Source organism: Crocuta crocuta, unplaced genomic scaffold (assembly GCF_008692635.1).
Source record: "Crocuta crocuta isolate KB4526 unplaced genomic scaffold, BGI_CrCroc_1.0 scaffold377, whole genome shotgun sequence".
Lineage (NCBI taxonomy): Eukaryota > Metazoa > Chordata > Mammalia > Carnivora > Hyaenidae > Crocuta > Crocuta crocuta.
In genome coordinates, this window is record NW_027528209.1 from 2,378,139 (window position 1) to 2,404,471 (window position 26,333).

The 26,333-nt window shown below is 41.9% G+C and overlaps 1 long non-coding RNA gene across 2 annotated transcripts in view; it reads right to left on the minus strand.

Annotated features, from left to right (window-relative positions):
* Positions 1 to 24,104, minus strand: part of LOC144222515 (uncharacterized) — a 154,486-nt gene extending 130,382 nt beyond the window's left edge. For both annotated transcript variants that reach the window (XR_013332417.1, XR_013332416.1), the window contains exon 1: positions 23,910 to 24,104. This is a non-coding gene — a long non-coding RNA (uncharacterized LOC144222515). The remainder of the gene's footprint in view (positions 1 to 23,909) is intronic.
* Positions 24,105 to 26,333: the final 2,229 nt, after the last annotated feature.

Below are 26,333 nucleotides of genomic sequence, written 5' to 3' on the forward strand. Positions count from 1 at the left end.
TAATTCGAATCCATTTCTTTGGTTACCCAGTTCAAAATCTTTGATGTGGATCTCCATTCTTGAGGCTGATCTTTTCCTCACATGCATGTCACCTGTCTGCAAGTTTTGTCATCTGTCCTTCAGATATGCTCCAAATCCCATTCTTCCTGACCACCTTCCTTGCAAACACCATCACATCACTTCTAGATTTTTCCAATAACCTCTTCTAGTCACAACCTCCTGTCTCCAGAGGAGTCTTAGGACAGGAGTCAGGTGATTTTATGAAAATACAAGTCAACGAAGGTTAGTTCTGTGCTCTCGCCAATCTGGAATCCTTGCTGTTTGTCAAAGCCAGTAGGAATTCTGCTTCAGGCCCTGGCCTTCCATTCTAAACTTTCAACACCCTATGCTGAGCAAAATAAGTCAGGCAGGGAAGGACAGATACCAGATGTCTGCACGTATAGGTGGATTAGGAAGAAGCTAATGGAGGATCATGAGGGAAAAGAAGGGGAAAAATAGTTGGGGAGAGGGAGGAAGGCAAACCATGAGAGACTCTTGAATGCTGAGAACAAACAGAGCTGACGGGGGTGGGGGGGGAGGGGAAGGGGAGATGGGCATGGAGGAGGGCACTTGTGGGGATGAGCACTGGGTGTTATATGGAAACCAACTTGACAATAAACTATTTAAGAAAAAAAATAAATAAATAAATAAAATTTTAACATCCAGGAGAGTTAACCTACAGTGTCTTATCAGTTTCCAGGTATACAATCCAGTGATTCGACAATCCTAGACATCACTCAGTGCTCATCATGAGAACATGTACCACTTTAAAAGCACTTATATTTATGACATTTATTTTCTGTAGCTCCTTTTAGAATGAGTTTTCTGTTTTATTCACATTTGTCTATTTTGTTTGCTTCAATTCCAGTAGCCAGAATGGTACCTGATACACATAAGCTCCCAATACTATTTGTGGAATGAATGAATGGTTGGCTCATATCTAAGAGGCAGAAGGGCGGAGTTGAGCCAAGCAAGCTCAGTTGTTTTTCTTAAATTTACCATCTTCAGAACTGCCCTTCCCTAAAGGAGAGTGAGCAAAGAAGCAAAAGGAAGGCCACTGTAGGATAAGGAGCTCCAAGAACACAGAAGGATGCACAAGGAACCGAGAATGAGGTGCCCTGTACCGCATCGTGTATTTTGGTATTCTAGTGAAAAATTGAGATCGTACTGCAGTTAGAATCCCAGGAAATCTAACACTGCTATCTTCTTGCTCTGGTCAGAGAGTCTAGTCTGGCCTGCAAAGGCTTTTCTGGAAGGCTCTTGACTTAAGAGTCACCTTCCAATTTTGAAAAAAATTGTAAGAGCAGAACATCATCCTACTCAAATGCCTCAACTGCCAAGTAAGAGAACGTTCGAGTTTCTTCACATTTAATTTTCCGTACATGATCTCATTTGTCCACTCAGCAGTGCACTAAGAAAACACGCCCTCGTCCCCCACCCCACGCTACCGTCTTCAAACATTCTGCATCTACCCCCATCTCAGCGGGAAAAACAGTGCTTCCTCCCGACATATTCTCAGGCCCTGAGCAAAGAGCAGCAGGGTTGAGTCTGTCCTTAGCTTTTCCTTTCCGCCGGAGACGTCAGGGGCTCTCTGTAAGGGCACTTTGAAGACTGGCCTGACACTGCAGTGCGTTTGGGAAATGGCGTTTGAGAGACAATAAAAGGGGCCCCGGCTTAAAGTATATTAAGGGATCACAGGAGCACATCTTGACTGCATGCTCAGATCTTCTGATTCAAAGACACACATCTTCTCAACTCCCAAGGGGTGAGACCAACCTAGCACAGAATATAGACAGAGCCTCACAAATAGGGTTGCCAACTGCATGTCAGAGATAATTAGCGAGAACACGGTGAGAGGCTGCCCTCAGCGCAGGGTAAAAATGGATTAGGGAGGAAGCTCAAGGTGTCTGTGTGGAGCCACCAGCCCAGATGCACAGGGCAAACACGCACCGAGCAGGCACTGAAATGGTTCACTGTTTTCCGGGGGCCACACTGGGGAGGAGTGGTGGACTATGCCAGCACTTCCTGGTGGCTGTATTAGTCCGCTACTCTGTGCATTTCTCTTATGTCCCTCCTCCTAGGTTAACAGGAGGCCAGGAGGTGTGAGTGGGTGCGAGCCAAGAGAATGCCAAATGTAATCATTCAAATGCCAGATTTTGGGGGGGTTTGGGTGGCTCCGTCAGTTTAGCATTCAACTCTTGATCTCGGTTCAGGTCATGATCTCACAGCTTTATGAGTTCAAGTCCCCCATCAGGCTCTGCGCTGATAGTATAGAGCCTACCTGTGATTCTGTCTCCCCTTCTCTCTGCCCCTCCTATGCTTGTGTGTGAACTCTCTCATTTTCTCTTTCTCTCAAATAAATAAAAACAAAAAAATATATATATGTATACCAGATTTTGCTTACATGGATGGGTCAGAGTCCAACCAACCCAGTCCCATTTTATAATTACCATATAGAAAACACAAATGTTCAAAATTGTGAGAAAGAAGAGAAGGTAAATATGGGAAATCTAGCCAAAGGGCAGCTGTTGGGACCAACTTTGAAATTTACTTCAGTTTGCCATCAGCAAACTCTATCTCTGGTGAAGTGACAGGGATCTTGCAATTCATGGATTCCCCATCAAGGAATCTCTACTCTCATTCCTTTCTATAGCCAATTGGCCAGGAAACTCATGGACCAGACTCCCTAGCTTGCTTGCTTGCTTGCTTGCTTTTTTTAATGTTTTATTTATTTTTGAGAGAGAAAGACAGCATGAGCAGGGGAGGGTCAGAGAGAGAGGGAGATATAGAATCTGAAGCAGCTTCCAGGCTCTGAGCTAGCTGTCAGCACAGAGCCCGACGCGGGGCTCGAACCCACACACTGTGAGATTGTGACCTGAGCCGAAGCCGGACGCTTAACCTATGGAGCCACCCAGGCACCCCATCACTAGCTTTCTAATTCTAGACGCTTCTCTGAAGTCCATGTCGATTTTACCCATGACATTTTTATCCAGAAATGGAGTGAACAGAAGCACATGTTATCACCAAGTGCCAATTAATTAATAGAGTGATGGCCAGAGAGACACACTAACAGAACTGGTGGGCTGCCTTTTTTTCTTATTGTATTTTTCCAATTCTTTTTAAACTTCCTGGCTGACCAGAGGTACTGTGGAGGTTTTTTTTTTTTTTTTTTTGCAAAATTGTATTCCCTTCCATCATCCTGCCGCAATTTAATTGGGCTGCTTTTCCATCTTCCATATCCTATTCACTCACTCCACAGGCACCTGCCTCCTCTCCGACAGAAATGAAGATGGGTGAAGATTTCTTTGAAGTCTTTTCAGCTCCCACAAGAGAGTACACGCAACCTCATTATAAAAAAAAAAAAAATCACTGTAGTACAACTACAGACACAGCCAAGCATGTTCACCACAACACCAAAGGCTCCCGGCATTATCTGGGCTCTTTAAAACCATGTTTTCTTTAATGAACAGACAACACCAGCAGGAAAGATGCCAGTAAGCCTGATATTTAACTATGCTCTTCAATGGCTAAAGGCATTATCCAAGGGTTTGTTCTGGGGACACGGTCTCTTCGTGGGACACCCTGCAATGGTAGGGATAGCACCATCTTGCCTGTCCACACACCACCAGACTGACCTACATGACAGCTGATTCCACAAGTCCATTTGATATCAGAAATGCACCTCCAATCTCAACATATTCGAGAATGAATCATCATGTCCTCGCTACATGGTGTTCACTGCAATGGCTCAATCCCAATGAATCTTACTTCCTGCCATGTAATTGCACAAACCCCCAGAACAGACATTATGCGTGAGAGCGCATCACAGCTGAACCCTCAACCCACCTCAATTCCATCACCAACTCTTCTCTACTGAATGTCTGAAATAGCTTTCAAATGTATTATTTTCTCTTTAATGCCACACCATCCTTGTCTGCAATTCCACCATTTCTAACATTGGTTCTGGTGCACTGACCATCTATTTTCCACAAAGAAGCTGGGATTATAACTGAATAATGAAACTCTAATCAGGGTGCGTAGTATCCACACTCCACGCACAGCAAAGGTGTGTAATCCAGGAGTGATTTCCCACTGCTCTAATGATCAAGGCCCAAATCCACAACATATTATTCATAGCTCCTTCACAGCTCTCATGATCAGCCACACTTACCTCTCTCTTCCTCCTGTTCTTCCAACAGCACTCTCAGTGCTGCCATAGGACCTTTGCACATGCTATAGCCATGCTGAGTAACCAGGAGCCTCAGCCTTCCAGGTCTGAGCTAAGTGAGCTTTTCTCAATGAAGTCTTCCCCAGGCTCTCAGGTTAAATCACATGAATTTCTTATACTCTCCTCTATTTTTTCCTCAAAGTACTGATCTGAGTTTGTAATTCCATTTTATTTTTGTATCAACAGCGAGATTTCTAAATTACTATTTTTATCTCCTATCAGACTGTCAACTCCAGGGGAGTGGGAAATGTGAAGTTTAGGAACCACTCTATCGCAATGTCATGAGATGTTCTTTAAGGAAACTTTTCTAGAAATAAAGAAAAGGATGTTAGACATTCCAAGACCCCATGGTTTTACTGAAAGGAATGCAACCAGGGGTGCCTGGGTAGCTCAGTCAGTTGAACATCTGACATCAGCTCAGGTCAACATCTCACAGTTCTGGAGTTCATGCCCCACATCAGGCTCTGTGCTGACGGCTCAAAGCCTGGAACCTGCTTCAGATTCTGTGTCTCTGTCTCTTTTTGCCCCTCCCCCCACTTGTGCTATCCCTCTCTCTTACACACACACAAATAAACATTAAAAAAAAAAAAAAAAGAAATGCAACCACACCCATGAGTTCTAAGACATATCCTAGTAAGACTATTACATATTCAGGATAAAGGAAAGAAATTCCCCAGACCTCCAAGTAAAACAACTAAGTTACTTAAAAACAAACAAACAGAAAAATCTTGTTGGCATCAGACTTTTCAACAATAAGCAACACAGTGGAGAGCAACATTTTAAGGAAACTCCAAAAACAAAGTGAGCGCCAGGAATCCTGCATCCAGCCAAGGTGTGCTTCATGCAAGACGCCAACACACAATGTGCACGTGCTAACACCAAGGAACACTGTCCTCATGAACAATTCCTGAGGACCTGTGAAGGAACAGCTTGATGCCAGTGGAGACAGACTGAACTCCAGCAACAGGACTCTTAGTAAGCATTAAATGTGTTTAATCACCGACTGAAGGTTCAGGGAAATGTGAGAAGTCAAGGTACAAGAACAGTGCATAAAGGTGACATATTCTGACCCCATGGAAACAATTCAACAAAAAAAAATCAAAGGAGAAAGAAACACGAAGAGAAGTTAGATCAGCTTACGAATTATCAAACAGGTGGAAGTCTGTCAAAGCAAACAGTAGGTATCTAAATAAAGGAAAACAGGACTAAGGGTAGCATACATATGATTAACCTCAATGTAACCAGGAGCACACAAAATTCCAATTCTTCCTAATAAATAAGGGCGCTCTGGAGAAAGAGGCAAAGAAAACAGAGCCCAGAGAAAAAGAAAAGCAGCAAATACGTCTTCTTAGGATTAAGCTGACCAAATGTAACATTCAGGTAAGGTATATATATATTATTCAAAATAAGAACTCATCAGTAGTTTAATATTAGAGAAAGATCTTCCACTTGACTTCTCACGGGTCCCTCTGGGTTCCCGGGGAAAGCAGAAGGAGCTGGATCAATTACAGTGCCAGTGTGTGCACACCTCAGTACTCGCCACACAAGTGGGGCCCCATGCCGGGGCCCCGGCGCAGTCATATTTACCAGTGATCTTAGAAGCTAGACCACAGACCTCACTTCCATCTTCTGGAGGCCATGGGTTAGCAGGTGTGACTCATCAAGCTCTGCCTTGTCTTAGCATTTTCAGTATCTGTCCCAACACTAATTTTCATAATCAGCTGGAGTTTAGACTTCAAAGAGGACTCCCTTCCCTCCAAGACACCAATTGTCTCCACTTGGGTCTTCTAACTTGATCCTAAGCTGCTGCATTAATTACCAGGTTGAGATCACAACTCGGTTTTCCTCACTCTCAGGGGACCAAGAGCTTGCAAAGAACTCAGGGGCTCTGCCCCCAGGCTGCAGCACACAGATATAGAATAATGCATGTAATAATATGTGTGTATATACATATGACCATATAGGACATATCATATAAATAATATGAAATGGGCTTATCTTAACCTAGAAAATTCAGATTCACACAACAAAGTCAACACAACAAAACTTGGAAGAAACAAGAAAAGAAACCAGGGGGACAGCAATCCTGAGAGCAGACAAAATTCAAACCAAAAACCAGTAAATGTGACAAGGACCCTTATAACGCCAAGAACCAGTTCACAATGAAGACTGAACTGCTACAAATACATAAAGCAAATAAAAGCATGACCCAAATACTATGGATTTGAAAACCTTTTCTTCCTCCCTTTCCCATCATATCAAGCTTCTAAAGGATCCTTCTCTGAGCCCCTCCTCCCAAATAAACCAGTGGTTCTCCACTTTTACTGGGCATCATCATCACCTGATGAACTTGAGATGCACTGATCTCAAGTCACCAGAAATACTGAGTCAGTCTGGGATATAGCTGGGTCCTAAGAATTAAAAGTTTGCCAGGTATTCCCCTCTGCCCCCTTTTTCTTTTAACTTTTAAAATGTTTATTTGAGACAGAGAGAGAGAGAGAGATAATGAATGGGGGAGGGGTAGACACACACACACACACACACACACACACACACACACACACACACACACAATCCGAAGCAGGCTTCAGGCTCCACGCTGTCAGCACAGAGCACGACGTGAGGCTCGAACTCATGGACCGCGAGATAATGACCTGAGCCAAAGTCAGACACTTAACTGACTGAGCCTCCCAGGCACCTCTGGATCCTCATTTTTCACCTAGAAAGATGTTGGGTCCATTATGAGCATCGAGAAAACTTGGTGGTATTTTTACTGGGATTGGATTAGATTGATGTATTAGGGATTTCAAACATTTGATCTACTTGTTATTGTGCATTTACTCAACGTAGAGAGATACTTTTAGTACACGTATTCCAGTGGTTTTCAGTCTACTAAGCACATTGGAAATGCCCAGCACACTTAGGGCACCTGGGTGGCTCAGTCGGTTAAGGATCCAACTCTAGATTTTGGCTCAGGGTGATTTGGCTCAAACCTCCTGGCTTGTGGGTTTGAGCCCTGCGCTCTGCGCTATCATTGTGAAGGCTGCTTGGGATTCCTCTCACTCTGCTCCTTCCCTACCCATGTGCACTCTCTCCCCATCAAAATAAATAAATTACTGAGGGCTGATGGGGGTGGGAGAGAGGGGAAGGGGGGTGGTGGGCATGGAGGAGGGCACTTGTTGGGATGAGCACTGGGTGTTATATGGAAACCAACGTGACAATAAACTATCTAGGAAAAAATAAAAAAAAAAGGATACAATAACCTGAAAACAAAAAAACAAAACAAAATAAATTAATTAAAAAATAAAAAGATCTATTTATTTGTAATGGTGCTAAAGAGAGAGAGAGGGAAAGTGAAGAAAAAAGGGGGAAGCTCTCCTTTAAGAATGTGAGCTAATAAGTTAGGAAAAAGTGACATAGTAAACACCATCATTTACAAGTCCCCAAATAAGAAATGATTCAGACCAAGAATCATCAATAAATGCTAAAATGAACAGATTCCATTTTAAGGGGAATATCAGGTTTCCATTGCTTTCCTAACAGATTACCAAAATTTTAGGAGCTTAAACCAAAACAAATTTGTTAACTTACAGTTTGGTAGGTTAGAGGTCAGATGTGGACACCATGTGTTAAAGTCAGGGTATCAACGGGTTGGTATTCCTTTCTGGAAGCTCTACCGGTCAGTTTCCTGGCCATGGCCAGCTTCTAGACGATGCCTGCATTCTTGGGCTTGCTGTTTCCCTTTTCCACCTTCAAAGCAAGCCTATTTCACATCTCCAATCATTCTACCTTAAACACATGTCTCACTGACTCCTCCCCCCATCTTCCTCTTTTAAAGAGGCTTATGATTCCATTGCACTCAGCTGCATAGTCGAGGCTAACTGCCCTATACTTAGGTCAGCTGGTTAACAACCTTAATTCTATCTGCCACCTTCATTCCCCTTACCTATCCTTTAACCTAACAGAGTCACAAATTTCAGGGGATATGGCATGGACATCTTCAGGGATGTGGGGATAGGGGTGGTATTATGCTCTCTACCACGGCAGGGGAGAAATTTGCATGCTCGCAAAGTTTTAAACTGATTCTTAAAAAGGAAGGAAACGTACCTTTACAACAGAGAGCCCTTACTTAAGGGCTCAAACGTAGCTCCATCAGTAATGAGAGAAATGCGCCTCTGGAAATAAAGTGACAGGAAGACTATGAAGTTGCCCATCTATCATTTTTTGTTGAAAATATGTAATCTTAATTAAAACATGATGAAAGAAATCCACAAATTCATCTTGTGACACATTCTACCAACAACTGGCCTGGATTCTTCAAAAACTTTCAATGGCAGAAAGAAAAAACTGGCAAGGGAACCATTCAAGATTTAAAGGAGCCCAAAGAGATGCAACAGGGAAATGCCAGGAATTACTCTTGATCAGATCCTGAACAAAAGGGGGAGAATCAGCAGAAAGTCTATTTCTAGAGAATTAGAGAGTTTCAAATCTGATCTGTTTGACATGCACTATTTATCTATATTAAGTGCTTACACATGACCACGATATTGTAGTTATGTGAGACAATGCCCTTGCTCTGAAGAGATGGCATTGAGGGGTGACATACCATGATGTCTTGTCTATATTTTCCTACAGTTCGGCAGGAAGAAAGGGGGGTACAAATGGTGTAGGGGGGAACATTCGTAGAGAAAACTAGCAACGCTTGGTGAAACTAACTGAAAGGTGAACTTCATGGCTCCCATCTTTTGCTTGGGCTTGCCATGTGCATGGTCACTTTCCCCACGGGGCATCAACTATCCCCTCATTTGTCCTGAATATTTGACCAAACACCGAACTCTCAATCATCTGAAGAGCTGACATTTTCCCTTCTATGTACTTCTCAGTTATGTGTCTATGGACAGATTTTTGAACTTGGCTTAAATGCTTCACAGCTTAGACTTGAATTATCTGGCTGCCATGAACTTCTCCAGTTAGAAACCTTTTTCTCTTTCGTGCTTTCAAGACTTCACTGAGGGACACCTGGATGGCTCTATCAATTGAGCGTCCAACTTCGGAAGAGGCCGTGATCTCACAGTTCATGAGTTCAAGCCCCACATCAGGCTCTCAGTGTTGTCACCTCAGAGCCTGTTTTGTATTTTCTTGTCCCCCTCTCTCTACCCTCCCACACTTGCATACATGCTCTCTCTCTCTCAAAAATAAATAAAACATTAAAAATATATTTAAAAGAGATTTCTTTGAAGTTTTGCTCCCTTGATAAGTGGATGGTTAAACTGAATATAGCGAAAGAGTGTCTGTCTTTCCTACCTAAAGAGATCTCTTCTTTCCTCTGCCCAGCTGAAGAAAGACAATGGCTCCGAAAACAATTTCTCTCCTGGCTCCGAATGGATGGATTTGGGGACTTGTTTGTTTGTAAACTACATTCCATAACAGAAAAGATTGTTTTTTTGACCTAAACGGCTTCTACCACATTACAGGCGTTTCGCACGTTAGATGTACATAAAGGAGATTTTTCTAAGTCGTACTTTCACACGTTCTTTAGAATGGAAACCTTTCAAACTCACGCCACACTATTTTGAGGGTGTAACTTTGATTTCTGAAGAGCAGACGTGCAGATAAGCAGACGGGACACGATTCAGGAAGCGTGCCCCCCTTACAAAGCCATTATAAATGTTAAAAAAGCTATTCTCTCTAACGTCTGTGGCTATTTTTTTTTCCTCATAGAAGTTTCCTTATGATTCTAGTATTGTGTCACCTGATGAGCGACACAGCTCCTTACTATTCCAGATGATACGCAACTGGGTTTGGGAGAACTCTTTATTAAAATGCCCTTAAGTCAAAAAAGCGTACTTTGAAGGAGAACAGTAGGGAGCTGCTTCAGTAAGTAGAAGATCAAAGATGTTGCTCTCCCCATAGCCAATGAGAATGAAAACTTGATTTTAGTGCAGAAGTGTTTGGGGAGAAGAAATGATTTTTTGCTGATGAAAGAAACCTGGAAATAGAGCAAGGAGTCTGGGGACCTATCTTCCTTCCTACATGGTTCATGCATTTCTCCAATAGCCTATTGGACTGTTCTTTCAATCGGTCTTTTAAAATTTAAAACCTTTTCTTCAGTTCACCATTTTTTTTTCTCTTCTCAACAGCTGGCCCCTTATCTGTGCCCTTAAAAGAGAACACGGTGGCCTGCCCCCTACAGACAAGCCCTGAGGCACGGGAGTGCGCCATTTCTTATTCTCCGTTGCCCTTGTTCGCATATGAGCCACCCCACATTAGATTATTTTTCTTCCTCATTATTTTCCCATTCATGCTTTGTGAAAGCCAGCAACAGGACTCCAGGATAAAAATGCTCACAGCGGCCACCTCCAGAAGCTGTGTGGTATCAAATTCTGAGACAGACTGTTGACTAGCCATTTGCTCTGTACTGCAGAGGTTACTGGCTCATGAGTGAAATTGAGCCAGTTCCACATCTCTTGATCATACACCTCCCAGGGTGTTCCTGCATTCGGAAGCAAAATGGTCAGTTAATCTCAGCACATGCTGTTAAGGAAGGTGGAAATGGAATGGGGAAGCCAGACTGACCATAACCCAGTCCTCTGCCAATAGATCAGCATCTCAGTCCCAGGAGACCATCTGGGGTGGCCCAAGAGAGGAAGCCTGCAGAGAGTCAGTGCACAGTCTTGAGGCTTCCAGTCAGGTCCCAATTTGTGTTAAATAATGTACTCATCACACTATTTGATATTTAATTCACATTCAAGGATGGTTATCAAGCCAGGAGGGGTAGAGTTTAGATCTGAGGATACCCCACTTTGTATTCTCTCTCAGAACTAATGGAGGTTGTAGCCTAAGGAGCCACTCCTTTTGAAATTTTCAAGAATTCTCACAACTACACCGAGATCACATGGGGATGCCCCGAAGAGCTCAGTAAAGTCCAAAGGCAGTATCACACAGCCCATGCCAGATGGATAGATGGATGTATGTGTATATATCAGAACAGAAAACTCAGTAAGCATGGGACTGAACACAGTTCTGCCCTTGAACCTCCCGATAAAAATGGGACACTAGTCTAAGAATTGATGATTATTTCCTAGGACTTAATTCTGCATGAAAACACTCCTAGACAATAGACTGCAGATTTCAACACATAACATGAATCTCTACAGGAAAAAGACTTTTCCTTTTTTGCATAATTTTTCTTGAATGCTTTAATCTTTCAAAAAGGGGGGCACCTGGGTGGCTCGGCCAGTTAAGCATCCGACTTTGGCTCAGGTCATGATCTCAGGGTTCATGGGTTCGAGTGTTGGATCCGGCTCTGTGCTGACGGCTTGGAGCTTGGGGCCTGCTTTGGATTCTGTGTGTGTTGTGTCTCTCTCGGCCCCTTCCCCTCCCTCTGTCTCCCTGTCTCTGTCTCTGTCTCTCAAAAATAAAAAATTAAAATTAAATTTTTAAATTTTCAAAAAAGAATGGCATAGAGACAAAGAAGCCATAAAGATACATGCAGTCATATAAATATTTCCAACTGCATATGAATATACACATAAATTTATTTTATATGCTCTTATATATGATGTTCCATACTTAAAAGCTTATTTTCTCCCAGCATTCTCTCCTACCTTCACCCCAAGTAAACAGTGTTTTTGAGGACAAAGAGTTCCAGCTAGAGTATTTGTTCATAAAATAGTCTTAAATTCTTTAAAATTTTAATTAAAAAAATTTTTCCTTCAACTATAATTAGTATACCATGTTATTTTAGTTTCAGGTATATATATAATACAGTGATTCAACAATCCTACTCAGTGCTCAGTGCTCATCGTGATACGTGTTCTCTCCAACCCCTTCACCTGTTTTCCCCATGCCCCAATCCACTGCCCCTCTGGCAACCATCAATTTGTTTTCTACATTTAAGAATCTGTTGTTTTATTTAATGGTTTATTTATTTCTGAGAGAGAGAGAGAGAGCAGGGTCAGAGAGAGACGGAGACACAGGATCTGAAGCAGACTCCAGGCTCTGAGCTGGCTGTCAGCACAGAGCCCGACGTGGGGCTCGAACCCATGAAATGTGAGCTCATGACCTGAGCCGAAGTTGGACGCTTAACTGACTGAGCCACCCATGTGCCCCGAGTCTGGGGGGTTTTTTTGTTTCTCCTTTTTAATTTGTTTGTTTTGCTTTTTACATTCCACTTGTGAGTGAAATTATATGGTATTGGTCTTCCTTTGACTTATTTCACTTAGCATCATACCCTCTAGGTCCATTCATCTTGCTGCAAATGGCAAGATCTCATTCCTTTTTATGTCTGAGTCATATGGTGAAGCTAACTGGGCCATCCCAACTGCAGGTTCTGTGGTTCTCAGCTTATTCCAAAGTGAACAGCTTGGATTAAACTGGCAATCTGCTGGTAACCCCAGTAATTCATGGGTCCACCTTTATTCTTCCTTGCCTCACTCTACCATGATTACTTCTATGTAACAGAATAGCAGCTAGAACACAGCACTCCATATTTTTTTTTTTTTAGTATTTCAAATTATTTCTTTTTTTTTTNGCTATTGTGGAGAGCAGCACTCCATATTAAAGACATAATCAGGGAAAGTGTTTTATTATTATTATTATTTTAGAGAGAGAGAGCAAGAGTGAGGGAGACAAGCAAGAGGAAAGAGAGAGAGAATCTTAAGCAGGCTCCATGCTCAGTGCAGAGCTCCAAATGGGGCTTGATCCCACAACCCTGGGCATCATGGCTTGAGCTGAAATCAAGAGCTGGATGCTCCAACGACTGAGGCAGCCAGGTGCCCCAATCAGGGAAAGCATTTTGAACATCTTGTTTAGAGAAAGGGTGATGTAAGCCTCTTGAAAAAATTGGATTTCAATTCAGAATGCCTTTTTTTGGAGAGAGGAAATGAGAACACCTTGTGTTCATGAACTTGATGGCTTATTTCCTTTAAGAGCTAAATAATATTCCCTTGTACAGATGTACAACTAGCAGTTTATAGACCTAACAGAGGACATTTTGGGGGCAATTTTGAACAGAGCTTCTATAAACACTGCAGTGCAGGTCTTTGTGTGAATGTAGGTTTTCAACTCATTGGTGCAAAAACCCAGGAGCATGACTGATGGATTATTCGGTATGTTTACTTTTATAAGAAAGTGTCCAACTTTCCTGTAGAGTGGCTGTTGGATTTTGCATTCCCACCAATATAAATAAGACTTTCTGTTGCTCCACATCATTTCCAGCATTTTGTGGTGTATGTCAAATATTCTCACTTTTAACCATTTTAATAGGTGTATAGTGGCATCTCATTGTTGTTTTCATTTCTAATTCCCTAATCACAACATATCTTTTCATGTCCAGCTTGCCAAACATTTGTGTGCCACTGTTGGTGAGGCATCTGTTCAGATCTTCTGCCCACTTTTAAATAGGATTGTTCACTTTCTTATTATTCAGCAGTAAGAGTTCTTTGGATATTTCGGATAACAGTCCTTCATCCGATTTTTTCCCCCAAATATCTTCTCCTACTGTTTGGTTTGTCTTTTCATTCTCTTAACTATTGTTTATTTCTAAAGTTTTTCTTCTTTCACTTTTCATCTGACCATGAACTAGAAAAAATGGTTAGATTTTGATAAAAGATAAATCTAGGGGCAACTGGGTGGCTCAGTTGGTTAAGTGTCTGACTTCAGCTCAGGTCATCATCTCGGGCTCCATAAATATGAGCCCTGCATGGGGCTCTGTGCTGACAGCTCAGAGCCTGGAGCCTGCTTCAGATTCTGTGTCTCCCTCTCTGTCTGGCCCCTACCCCACTTACTCTTTTTCTCAAAAATAAATAAACATTAAAAAAATTTAAATACAGATAAACATAGTTCACTAGATTGACTGTAACTGAAAATCATATGAAGGTCTCAACCATCTATTGTTTGGTCATTGAGTAGCACTAAGACCTTTTGTTGGTGTAGTTTATTGAAATGAAGTGGTTGAATGTTCCTTTTGTAATTTCTTAAACTCTTCCTCTATAGAAGGAATGAAGGGAGTAGATAGTAATTTTCCATCTGAGAGATGTGAACCTGGATATTCAGAAGTTAAAGAGATCTCTTGACCTTAAGCAACCAAACTGATTATCATCAGCTACTTTCCTTTATTGGTTATTTAACGCAGTGGAATTTTCTGGTGTGCGTTCATTGTTGTTTCAGTGAGTAGCTAAGTTTGTATACACCATTAAGAGGTCCTATATTTCACTTTGTAACATGCTTTTTACACCATGGAATTAGATGGAAAATAAGCAACAAAAATCATCCTGATGGGAAAGGATTCAATGTGTACATGAAATAAGAAAATGATTTTTGAGGGGTGCGTGGGTGGCTCAGTCGGATAAGTGTCCGACTTTGGCTCAGGTGATGATCTCACAGTTCATGGGTTGAAGCCCCACGTTGGGCTCTGTACTGACAACTCAGAGCCTGGAGCCTGCTTTGGATTCTGTGTGTCCCTCTCTCTCTCTGCTCCTCCCTCACTCCCGCTCTTTGTCTCTCAAAAATGAATACAAGTTAAAAAAAATTTTTTTAAAAAGAAAATGATTTTTGAAATACTGATTTGCTTCTTCCTTAGTAGCTTCATTGATATATAACTGCTATACAAAAAATTAATAAAATAAAATAAACAACCCTGTACATTGAATGCACACAATTTAATTAATTTGGACATATGCATAGACCTGTGATCCTATCACCAAATAATGTTTATTATCAAGATAATATGTTTATAATAAACGTATCCATCACCCCTAAAGTTTTCTTGTGTCTCTCTCACCCTGTGTCTTGTGTTTTTAATAATATGGATTAATGGCCAAAGAGAAAACACAACCTGCTGTGACAGGTTATAGTTAACAGGTATAGCACTTAAATGCTCTAAGAAAAAATAATGGATAATTCTTATCTTAGACACAAAACTCTGTGACGTCCCATATTTTGTTCTCCAGGCTCTAAATGTGTGTGCTTATATGGACTGATTTTTCCAGAGGAAAGGGGCAGAACATAGTTACATCTATGTCTTAAAAACATGTATTGCATGTATTTGTATTTGTTTCCTTTTCAATCATACACATTACGCACACACTCATACACTCTACACACACACACACACACACACACAGACATATACTCACACACTCTCGCACTTTGAAAAGAAAACAAAAAGAACCCTCTGTCTTATATAGCTTTCTTTTTTTCCTTCTGCGCTTTGAAACAGGGAGTTCTACCACCTCAGAAGAGCAGACTGTCTTTCTCCCCCTGCTTAGGAAGGGGAAAAAAACTCTTTTTTCTGGTTGAGTCAGAAAGTGGCAAAAGACAATCTAGTATGTTCTCTCCTACCCGTGTCCAGTTGCTCAGTCTGAGTATATTTTACAGTCATAGAAGTGTCATCTGAACACATATTCTGTTATGGGCTGAATGTTGGGTTCTCCCCCAAATCCATATGTTGAAGCTCTAAACCCGGGGGGGGGGGGCTATATTTGGAGAAGACATCTCTAAGGAGGTAATTAAGGTTAACTGAGGTCTTAAGGATCTTCCTTTCTTCCTCCCTTCCCCACCCTTCCCTTTCCTTCTCTCCCCGCCCCACCATGCACAGGCCCCCTGAGAAAAGGCCATGTGAGGATACTGTGAGATGGCAGCCATCTGCAAGCCAGAAAGAGAGGCCTCACGTGGCACCAAATGGGCCAGAAACTTGATCTTGGCTTTTCAGCCTCCAAAACTGTAAGAAAATAAATTTATGTCATAAGCCATCCGATCTGTGCTGCTGTTCACAGCAGTCTGAGCTAACAGAGGCCTTATTCTATTTGGCTATTGCCACACAATGAATCGTTCTAAAAGGTAGCATCTTAAAATGATGACAATCATTGTCTTGTCTCTCGTGATTTATGCAGATCCAAAACCCTGGAGGGGTGAAGCTGGGCAGTTCTGGCATGGTTGCTGTTCTTGTGGGTATTGCCAGATTTTGCCTGGAACTGGAAGAGCTGAGGTCTGGCATCTCCCTCTCTTCAAGTAGGCTCAGGGCCTTCCCCATGGGGTCTTTCTGCACAGGCTGTTGGATTCCCTCACAACGTGAAACCTCAGGCTTGTCAGACTGCTTACACAGTCCATGAAGGGGTCAAGAATTAGTGTTCCAGCAAATAAGGCAGAAGTCACACTGTCTTTTATGACCTGGCTTCAGAAATTATTGAGTCAGCTTCATCCATTCTACTGGTTATAAGCAAGTGACAACCTGAAGAGTTCGACAGACAGGGTAGCTAGGCTCCACCCCTTCATGGGGAAGGGGTAAAATTTGAGAAGAGCATGTGGGATGGGAGCTCATTTTGTGGCCACTTTGAAAATATCATCTGCCACAGGGAGATTTGGTTTCAAGGCCCATGGTTTTCCTGTAATAATTTTATAATGCTAAAATCCCCTCCTTGAAGGATCAAATACAGAGCTGATGGAAAAGAGCTGAGTCATTAGGTGTTATTTAGAATGAGTTGAGTGGTCCCCGACACTACTTTCTTAAGAGACCTAGGGTCACAGAAGTCATGTTCAAACAGATACCTTTCAATCAACTCTCTTAGCCAAGTTCTCTGTAGAGGGCTGGGGGTACAGTTGGTCATGTAAAAAGATGGCTCACCTTCTCATCCCCAGTGTGAAGTATAGAGCCCTGAGCATCAGTTCAGGGGATCTGATCCAGCGATGAAAAAAGAGCGACTTTGGCTGGATCCCAGATTCCTTCCCAGAGCAGAGGCAGGACTGGTATGAGATGGGGGAGCACAGGATGAGGGGGAGGGATGGTGGTGTGAGAGGTGGGTGGATAACGGGAAGTCCACAGAATGGCAGCAATGCATGGGATGGACCAGCTGGCCAGAAGTACCCAGCAAAGAAGCTGAGAAAGCAAATCCTGTAGCAGCATCACTTAGCAAAGACAGAAGAAAAAATTTTGCTTAATGCCAACAGAGCCTTAGTTGTTCAGACTGGGGGATAAATCACAAAACCACATGAGATGACCAACGTTATTCTTATTTTCCATCTGGTAAGACATTGTCTCCTAGAATGTAGTCTCTGGGTACACAATTTTTCTTCTCTTAGCCCTGGAAGAGGCTTGCTAGAAAACAGATCTTGTATAATACCTTGCCCCAGTCCTGAAAGTATCAAAAAGTAAAAGGAATGAAACAGAATTCACTGTCAAAAAATCTAGACTCAGTTCACAAAGAAAGAACAGATACCATGGAGGCTTACTGATGCCAAGGTCATTCAAGAACCCGAATGTTAATTGCCAGTCTCAACGATGCTCCATCAGTCAATTGTTTCCCCAAACTGAGTCATAAGGTAAGAGTTCCAGGGTAGCTGACAATTAAAGATAAATCAAGATGTTATTAATTCACGTACTGTTTTGAAAGGCAGAAAGGTTCTTTAGAAGTGAATATTTTAAAACTGAGTCAGACCAGACCGTGGAAAATCAAGACTGGTGGGATCCACTAGTGTAAAATGTATTTAACTAAGTTGACTTTCCAGTGTCCATTACCTCTTCTACACAACCAGTGGTAATGTCATTATTTTTTCTTTGTAAAGGGTGAATCTCCCTGATCAACAAGAGACTGTTGAGGACTAACCTCAGCTCAGAGCAGACTGAGGTACACCAGTTCAGGGACTTAGGAAACATTTTTATAGCATTGTCACTTCCTTTCCACTTTCCTCCCCAATTTCAAGAAAGTATTCTACTGTTGGAAACATATTAGCATGAAATCTTCTGAAACTGATTTCTCCCCTGTACCTAAATGGGTAACTGAAAGGGTGAGGGGGCACATTCATTCAGAGGAACAGCATATAGGTATTTAAGCCTTGGGGAAGTAATTCTAACTTTTCTTACATATTTGGAAGGGTGTAAGAGGAAAATCCACCCAGTGATGTATTTTCCTTCTAAGTTTAGCATATGCTGTCTTGCTGATCTTTCATCATAGAATTCATGTCAAACCACTCCTTCTTACCCCCAACCACCTCAATAACATAAAGGAGTCCAAGGAGATACTGCCAACCTAATTGCACATGGTCAGGAGAATGAGGGATGTTCTTGGTCCATTTGGGAAGATTATGCTACTCAGCTACTCAGCTTTGGGAGGAAGAAAGAGAACACCATGGTATCAGTGGGTTCCATCTCAGAGCTCAGCGGAGGGGCAACCAACCCAACCTAATTACTGTGCTTACCAGAAAAGTCACTGCCTCTCCAATGCCTTCCTGCCAATTAACCTACAGCACTGTTTGATCAGCCAATGGCAGGAATTTCCTGTGAAGCATTATCTTCAGAATTACTTTCCCTAGAAGAGTCACATCCCTGGAATATTTTTTCATCCTGTTTCAACAACCCACAGATTTTAGAGTAGAATTCAAAGCCAAATTAACAGGAAGGCAAGCTGGGTATCCACCGAGGATGGAGACCCAAAAGGGGAAGTGAAGTATCACTGGAATAAATTGGCTACATGTAAATTGGGTTACATCCTCACTGGTGTCAACCTGTCTGCGTTGAGGACTTCTGTGAAAGTCACGTGAGCTTGCTGTCAGTTGAGTTCAAACATCAATAAGACATGATGTTTTCTTACCACAGATAAGTAATTTCCTCTAATTATCTCAAAGTTAAATCCTTTAATTTGCCTCCTAAGGTATTGTCTCACCTAGAAAACTCCTCCTCCCCAAAAGCGAGAAAACTACAGAAAATGGGGGAATATATTTTGGGATTTTGGGGGGTCTTTTTTTTTGTTTTGGCCACCTTTCAGCAGCCCATGAAGTTAGGAAGTGACTGTTTTTATAGACAGTTTTTGTTTAATGAAAAAAAATCAGTTTCTTCGAGCTTCCCTATAACAAGGATGTACGAATGAAAATATGATATAAGAGGTGTCAACTTATTAGTCTCTCCAGAGCAACTGCATAAGTCACGTCAACCTCCAGACACACAAGATCCATTTGATCAGCTTTTCAGCTTCTTTGTTGTGGGAGGCAGTCCATACATGGGAAGTATTTAAAAGTAGTGTTGACCTGGAAAGGCCACTTACTAGATTTGTTTTTATTAAATAATCCACGCCTTTTGCTAGAGCGAGTCACGCNCTAAGCTTATAGATTTATTTCCTCACTTTTATTCTAGGACATGTTTTGTTGTTTGGCTAACCTCCAACTCATCATCAATTATGAATTCTTTCTGTCATTTATGATTCACTAAGCAACATCATGAAAATTTTACATCAAGTTAATTTGGTTTCATTCAGTCCTTTGAAGACTAACCAGAGGTTTTAAGGACTTACTCAGACACCAGGCTAATAACTGCATACATTTATACAATATTCATTTTATCCTCACAACCGCCTTCTAACAAAGACACTGTATCCATTCAGGACCAAAAACCTGAAGCTAAAACACACTGCCTTTATTATTTTTGGGGCTGTTCTATAGAGAATAAGAAGCAACACTAGGGCTTGACCCTTGATAAGTCAACTTTTGCTGCCAAAACCCAACCTCTCATTCTCTGTGTTGTCATTCATACCTACCACTGACCAAGTTCTAGGTACCATGCACCTCGTGTTCACTCCAGAAGGACTCACCAAGATTCACAGAAGCTAAGTAATTTTCTGTGTGGTCTCACAGCCTGTGAGTGCCAATGCCAGAAGTCAAGTGAGCACTTATGCGGTGTTGGACCCTAGGCTACAATCTTTACGGGTTGTATTACATAAACAACACCTACACATTTTTCTACATTTTCCAATTTATCAAAGGGAAAATGAAGTTTTAGGGAGGTTATGTGACTTGCTCATGGTCACATGGAAAGAAATGAAACTAGGAGATGAATGTGAATCCAGACCATTTGTTTCTGGAGGCCATATGCCCATGCAGCGTAGCATAAAGAGAAAGTAATGTTTTAAAGACTTAACTTTCCAAAAGTACCTTTAGGTTCACAGCTGCAATGAGCGGTAGGTACAGAGATTTCCCACAGACCCCCAAACCCTACACACGCATAGCCTTTCCACACATGCAACACCAGTTTCCACAGGTGCACGTGTTATGAATGATGAACCTTCACTGACACATCACAATCACCTCAGAGTTCGGAGCTGACATTAGGGTCATTCTCATTGGACATTCTTGTGGATTGTGGATAAATGTATAAGATGTGTGACCACCATGATGGTTCATACAGAGAATATTTTTACTGCCTTAAAACCCCTCTGTGTTCTATTCATCCATGCCCCCATCCCTAACCCTGTAAAGAAGACCTAAGTATAAAAAATCTACTTTAAGCCAACACAAATCTACAATAAAATACATTAGGTTAACACATTGACCCATTGGATTTATTTGGCTTGTTTCCTAGTCTCTTTCCTTATGTATATACGCAAATATGTATTGAATGGGATAAAAAAAAATTGTACTGTTTCCATTTAAAATTGTATTATGAATATTTTCTTATACCATGCTTTAGAAAACATTTCTTTTTAAAAACTTTTTAATGTTCTTTTTGAGAGAGAGAGAGAGAAAGAGAGAGAGACAGAGTGTGAGCAGGGCAGAAACAGAGAGAGGGAGACACAGAATCTGAAGCAGGCTCCGTGCTGTGAGCCGTCAGCACAGAGCGCAACGCGGGGCTCAAACTCACAAACCAGAAGATTATGACTTGAGCCAAAGCTGGACCCCTAACCAACTGAGCCACCCAGGTGCCCCTAGAAAAATGATTTCTAATGCTCATAAAATATCCTGGCATATCCTAGCATATCTTCATTTGTAAGTCATTTGGTTACTGTTGGACATGCCTTTACATTTCTCCTAATGAATAAAGCTGCAATATTCTTGAACAGGTAAATTTATATTCAAGAATATAATCCTTAGCTGTATACTTAGTGCTTAATTATTAGCATAAATTCACAGAAGTGGAAATACAAGGTCAAAGGTACATCTTTAAGGCTCTCATATATTCACACAATGATTTTCAGAAAAGGAAAACCAAGTCCAATGCCCTTAAACAACTGAAGCACTTGCATGCTTGACACACCTTTCCCGGTGCTGTTATGTCAACTTTTCCAATTATCAAAAAAAAAAAAAAATTCACCTTGAAATTCTACTTTTTACTGAGTGTGAAAAATTTGTCCATTCGTTTATTCCTAAGCTGATCACTTTAGTCCTGGGTCTCCTGGGAGAGGGGGAAGAGGAGGGAAAAATGGCGTAGATATGTGGAACAGAGTGAATAAGTGGAAAAGAGGAAGACAAGCCTTGAAAACAAATGAGAACAACTACAGACTTTTAAGTATGGAAAGGATGGGATGAGAATTATATGTTCCTAAGATTACTCTGGAGACCAGGTACAAAACAAATTTGCAAAAACTGGAACACAGGGAAAGGGGAACCGTCAAGGTGCGACATCAATGGGAAGCGACTTCAGTAAGCGACACAAGAAAACAGGAGTCAAGACAAGCCAGAACTACGGTAGAAGCCATCAAACTGGAGATGAGGAGACAGATTCAAAGGACAGTTAGGACATGGAATCGATGGGGCTTAGAGGCTTCTGGGATATGAGAAGAGAAGGAGAAATCTGAGATGACTGCCTTGTTTTCGGCTGGTCACCAGTGAGTGGTAGTACTTCTGTGGGTTAAGGATTAGATCGTGTTGGGTGACTCAGAGAGACACCCACGGGCCAGTGAGTTGTCTAGATTTATCACTTGGCAGAAAAGTGGGAGTTAGAGACAGAGGCTAGAAAGTGCTAGGTAGCACCGGAGAGCTGTGTGATTCAAGGGGCTGTGGAAAAGACCAAGTGAATTACTGTGTAAGAAGTGTTCAGCTTAGTGCGTGGAGCTTAGTTAACACTAAATAATGAGAGCTGCCTTATTGTTATTAAAAAGGAGGCAGGGATGGTCATCAATGCATTGCCCTTACATATTAAGAAAGATTATGCATCAAGTTAATATTGCAGTGGGGAGAATCTAGGTGACCTTGCAAAGAGCAGTTTCTGTGAAGAAATAATTGCGGCTGGGAGATCTGAGGGCCATTTCGAGTGGGCCAAGTGCTGTCCTGAAAGCAAGAGATGAATGAGTCTGGACATGAAACAAGAAATGGGAAAATACGTCACGGTGTTTAGTCCTTGGAATGAGCAGAATACTGGCCCCTCACTACTGTCTTCGTTCCAAACCTGGGAACCTGTGAATACGTTCCGCGTATGTGACAAAAGGGAGTCTGCAGACAGGAGTTAAGTTAAGGAACTTAAAATGGGAAGATTATCATAGAGTATGGAGGCGAGAGCCAGGTAATCATAAGGATTCCTAGAAGAGGGAGGGAGAAGGGTCTGAGGCAGAGTGGATGTGACCACAGAAGCAGAGGTCAGAGAGATGTGACCAGAAGCCAAGGAATGTGAACAGTCTCTCTTCTGCAGTCTCTAGAAGGGACACAGCTTTGTGGGCACTTCGATTTTAGTCCCCTAAGATCCATTTCAGTCCTCAGACCTCGAACTGTAGGGAGAAGATGTGTAGTTTGTGATAATGCATTATAGCACCCACAAGAAACTGATACAGGCCCTTAACAGTGTGCTGAGGAATGATATCCAGAATCTATGTCAAGGGATCACTCCTGGCTTGGACTGAGCAGTCCTTATAGGGTACAGAGTGGCCCAGATAAGTGCCAAATGGTTCATTAGCATAGCTGTGATAGGAATCAAGAACCATGCCTGACATACAGTAGGTGCTCAATTTATCTGTACCAAATAGGGATGCCTGGGTGGTACAGTCAGTTAAGCATCTATCTTTTGATCTCGACGCAGGCCATAATCTTAGGGTTCGTGAGTTCGAGCCCCACGTCAGATTCTGTACTGATGGTGTGGGACCTGCTTGGGATTCTGTCTCTCCTTTTCGCTCCCCCTACCCCACTTATGTTCTCTCTCTCTCAAAATAAAGAAATAAATAACTGAAAAACATCTTAATATGTATTGAATGCATTAATAATTCAGAGCATTAATTTTGTTATTGCACTGTGACCTTACTTCTGTCTTTCCAACCCCCTCAGGTGTCCATACAAAGCTCTAAAAAAAAAAATAATGTTATTTTATTTTTGAGAGAGAGCAAGAGAGCAGACACTTGCACGAATAGGAGAGGGGCAGAGAGAGAGGGAGACACAGAATCCAAAGCAGCTCCAGACTCAGAGCTGTCAGCCCAGAGCCCACGAGGGGCTCGAACCCACGAACTATGAGATCATGACCTGAGCCGAAGTCAGATGCTTAACCGGACTGAGCCACCCAGGTGCCCCAAAAGGTCAGATTTTAGAGGCTGTTTTATTTGCTCTGGAAATGTTTTTATTTCATGTGTTCTTTTGAGCATAAAACAAAAGCGACACAAGAACTCAACGGTGAAGGACAAACTAAAATGTGAATTTCAGTTCATCCCTACAGAAGAACTAATTCAAATCAACCTTCTTTCATTTCTGTCTTTCTTGAATGAAAAGTTGATCTGAACAATTCAATCTCCAATGAGATGAATTAGAAATTAGAAGCTTTCTAGGCAGGTGTAAGCAGCCCCAGGATTTGTCATTACACTTTTACAAATTTCTTTAGAGGGAGCGAACAATGAAGACTGAACACAATAACCCTGCAAAGTGGAATATACTGCAGTGGAATCTGAAAGGACACACCAACCTCGTGCTTGAAAAGAAAAGTCCCCGCGGCTGAGGTTTTGGTCTTCCGTGTGTTCATTTCTTGCTCCCACTGATACTCTTTGAAAGCAGCAATCGCGTGGCTTAATTCCACATTCAAAGAAACCACTGTTACCCTCGCCGTTCACTGTGATAAAGTCCAAATGTGTATGACGTTTCCTCCAGGAGTGTCGGAAGGGCCCAGAATTCTTATCATTCTTCAGCATCCACCTTTCCTTTCTTGAGACTGATGATGTGAATCGAGTCACATGATTTGTTTGTTTTTCACTACCGACCAGGACATATGCCTCACCAACTTCAAGAGTGCTGTGTGAAGCTGCTTGATCGCTAACGAATAGTGGTTTCGGACTGTCTTTTCTCCCCACCAAGAATGTTATCGTTTATTCAAGAGGTTCAAGAGGATCACATTTTTAAATACAATCCACAGCTCCTATCTCCTTCCTGCCTTTCCTGACATTCTTTATCTTCCCTTGTTTATAAATGCCTCCAGTCGGTGAGAGTAAGAATCTGACATTAATCCTGATGAGAAATTCAAGCAAATATTTTGAGGAGAGTGTAGGGAGTGTTTTGGGAAATAGACATGAAGAGAAGAATAGGTAGGTAGGTAGGTGCATGGGTAGATAGATAGAGGAATGGAAAATTATTTGAAATATTATAATCAGCTATCAAAAAAGTGCACCTGTTAGGGACTCCTTCACTGGCCCATTTTCTCCACCACTTAGGATTATACAGTGCATTCCCATGGCAACTCTCCATAACTGTTATTATGCCAATGTAGTAATTATCCCATCTACAAAGGAAGAGTGGTCATTTTCTCAGTAGGGAAAGAAAATAACTATGGTCTACAGAGGATCTAAGGAAGATGAATCCTTTATACTCTTCCCACCTAACTACATCCTGAAGCATTCCCTACCTCCTCTGCAAAACCTGTTACTTGTAAGTGTGTTAATTTTGGAAGGAGAATGAACTCTTTCAGCGTTCCAAGGCACCCTGCAAAAACAAATAATATACCATGAGCCTACATAAACAGGGCTTACAATGTTAGCTTTTATTGGGTTGTCTGCAAATGGACAGTAGCAATACAGAAGGTCAATTCATCCTATGGAAGGTAACTAGGGAGGGGCCTGAACGTGAAGTTGTGCATGCGTGTGCACACACACGCACACACACACACGATATATCCAAAACAGTTTTGCACCCTCCTGACACCTACCATGAAAAATGTGCATAGATAAACCTTGGTTACTCTATGTTTGACAACGATGGTCAGTACGGCAAAAGAATCTATGAAACAAAACAGACTAGAACCTTCTGACAGCCTATTTTTCAAATGTTTCAGTTGACAAGGTTGGGCTGCAAACAAGCAATCATTCGTGTGTAATATTCTTTCTTCTCCTTTCATTAGAAGGTCGGAACAGAGGAAGGTCTGCTGGCTATCAGTGAGATTCCCAGATTCTGAACCTCCAAGGGATTGTCCAGTGTGTCTGTTCTAAGGTGGAAGATTCTCTATCACTTGACAAATACTAATCTTTGAAGCCCGTACTAGGAGCCAAGCACCATCCAAGCCCTAATGAAGATTGCAATGGATGGATTACCCACCCACCCACGCTCATGGAACTCACATTTCTGGCCGTGGGAAACAGTCAATCAGTGAATAAATATATCCTATGACAGCTGATGATAGGTGTTGTAAAAAGAAAAAACAAATAAATAAAGCAGGACAAAGAGGATAAATACTAATAGGAGTGAGGTTTATTCACGCAGGGTGGTCAAAAGAAGTCCTCTCCGAGGAGGTGACATTTGACATTAGAGGCGAGGCTTAAAAGAAATGGCTTTTCAGTATCGCTAAATGCTCTCAGATCCTCACCCTGCTTTCAGTAAATCTGAAGATGAAACAAACATCTGCCAGATGAAAGAAGAAAGATGGTAAAGACAGGAAACCTGAGTGATAAATCCACACCGATCCAATTCGGGGACTAATTTATGTTTCCAAAGCATGTTCAGAAAAAAAAGTTAAAAAGAAATCTCCACCCTGGGACCTAGTGATGAATCACCGGTAGCTAATTGTTGCGCAACATCCCCCTCAGGAATGACATATCATTTGAAATCTGGGTGGATTTCGGAAGAGAAATGTTATTGCATTTAAACAATACCATTAGCCAATCTGATTTCACTTACTGGTACGCACTTTGTTCCCGCTCTCTAGTCTAAAGATGAATTGCCTGATGGTTCTATTGTCAAAATGACAGCTTGAAAAGAGAAGCATGTGGGTTGTAATAATAATGTGGTACATGTGTAGAAGGTCAGAGAAGCAACAGATTAACATTCCAGCAAAAGATTTCCCCTGGGACATCTCTTGAAAGTACCAAAGGCCAAAGATCAGGACACTGATAATGTGTCTGGCATT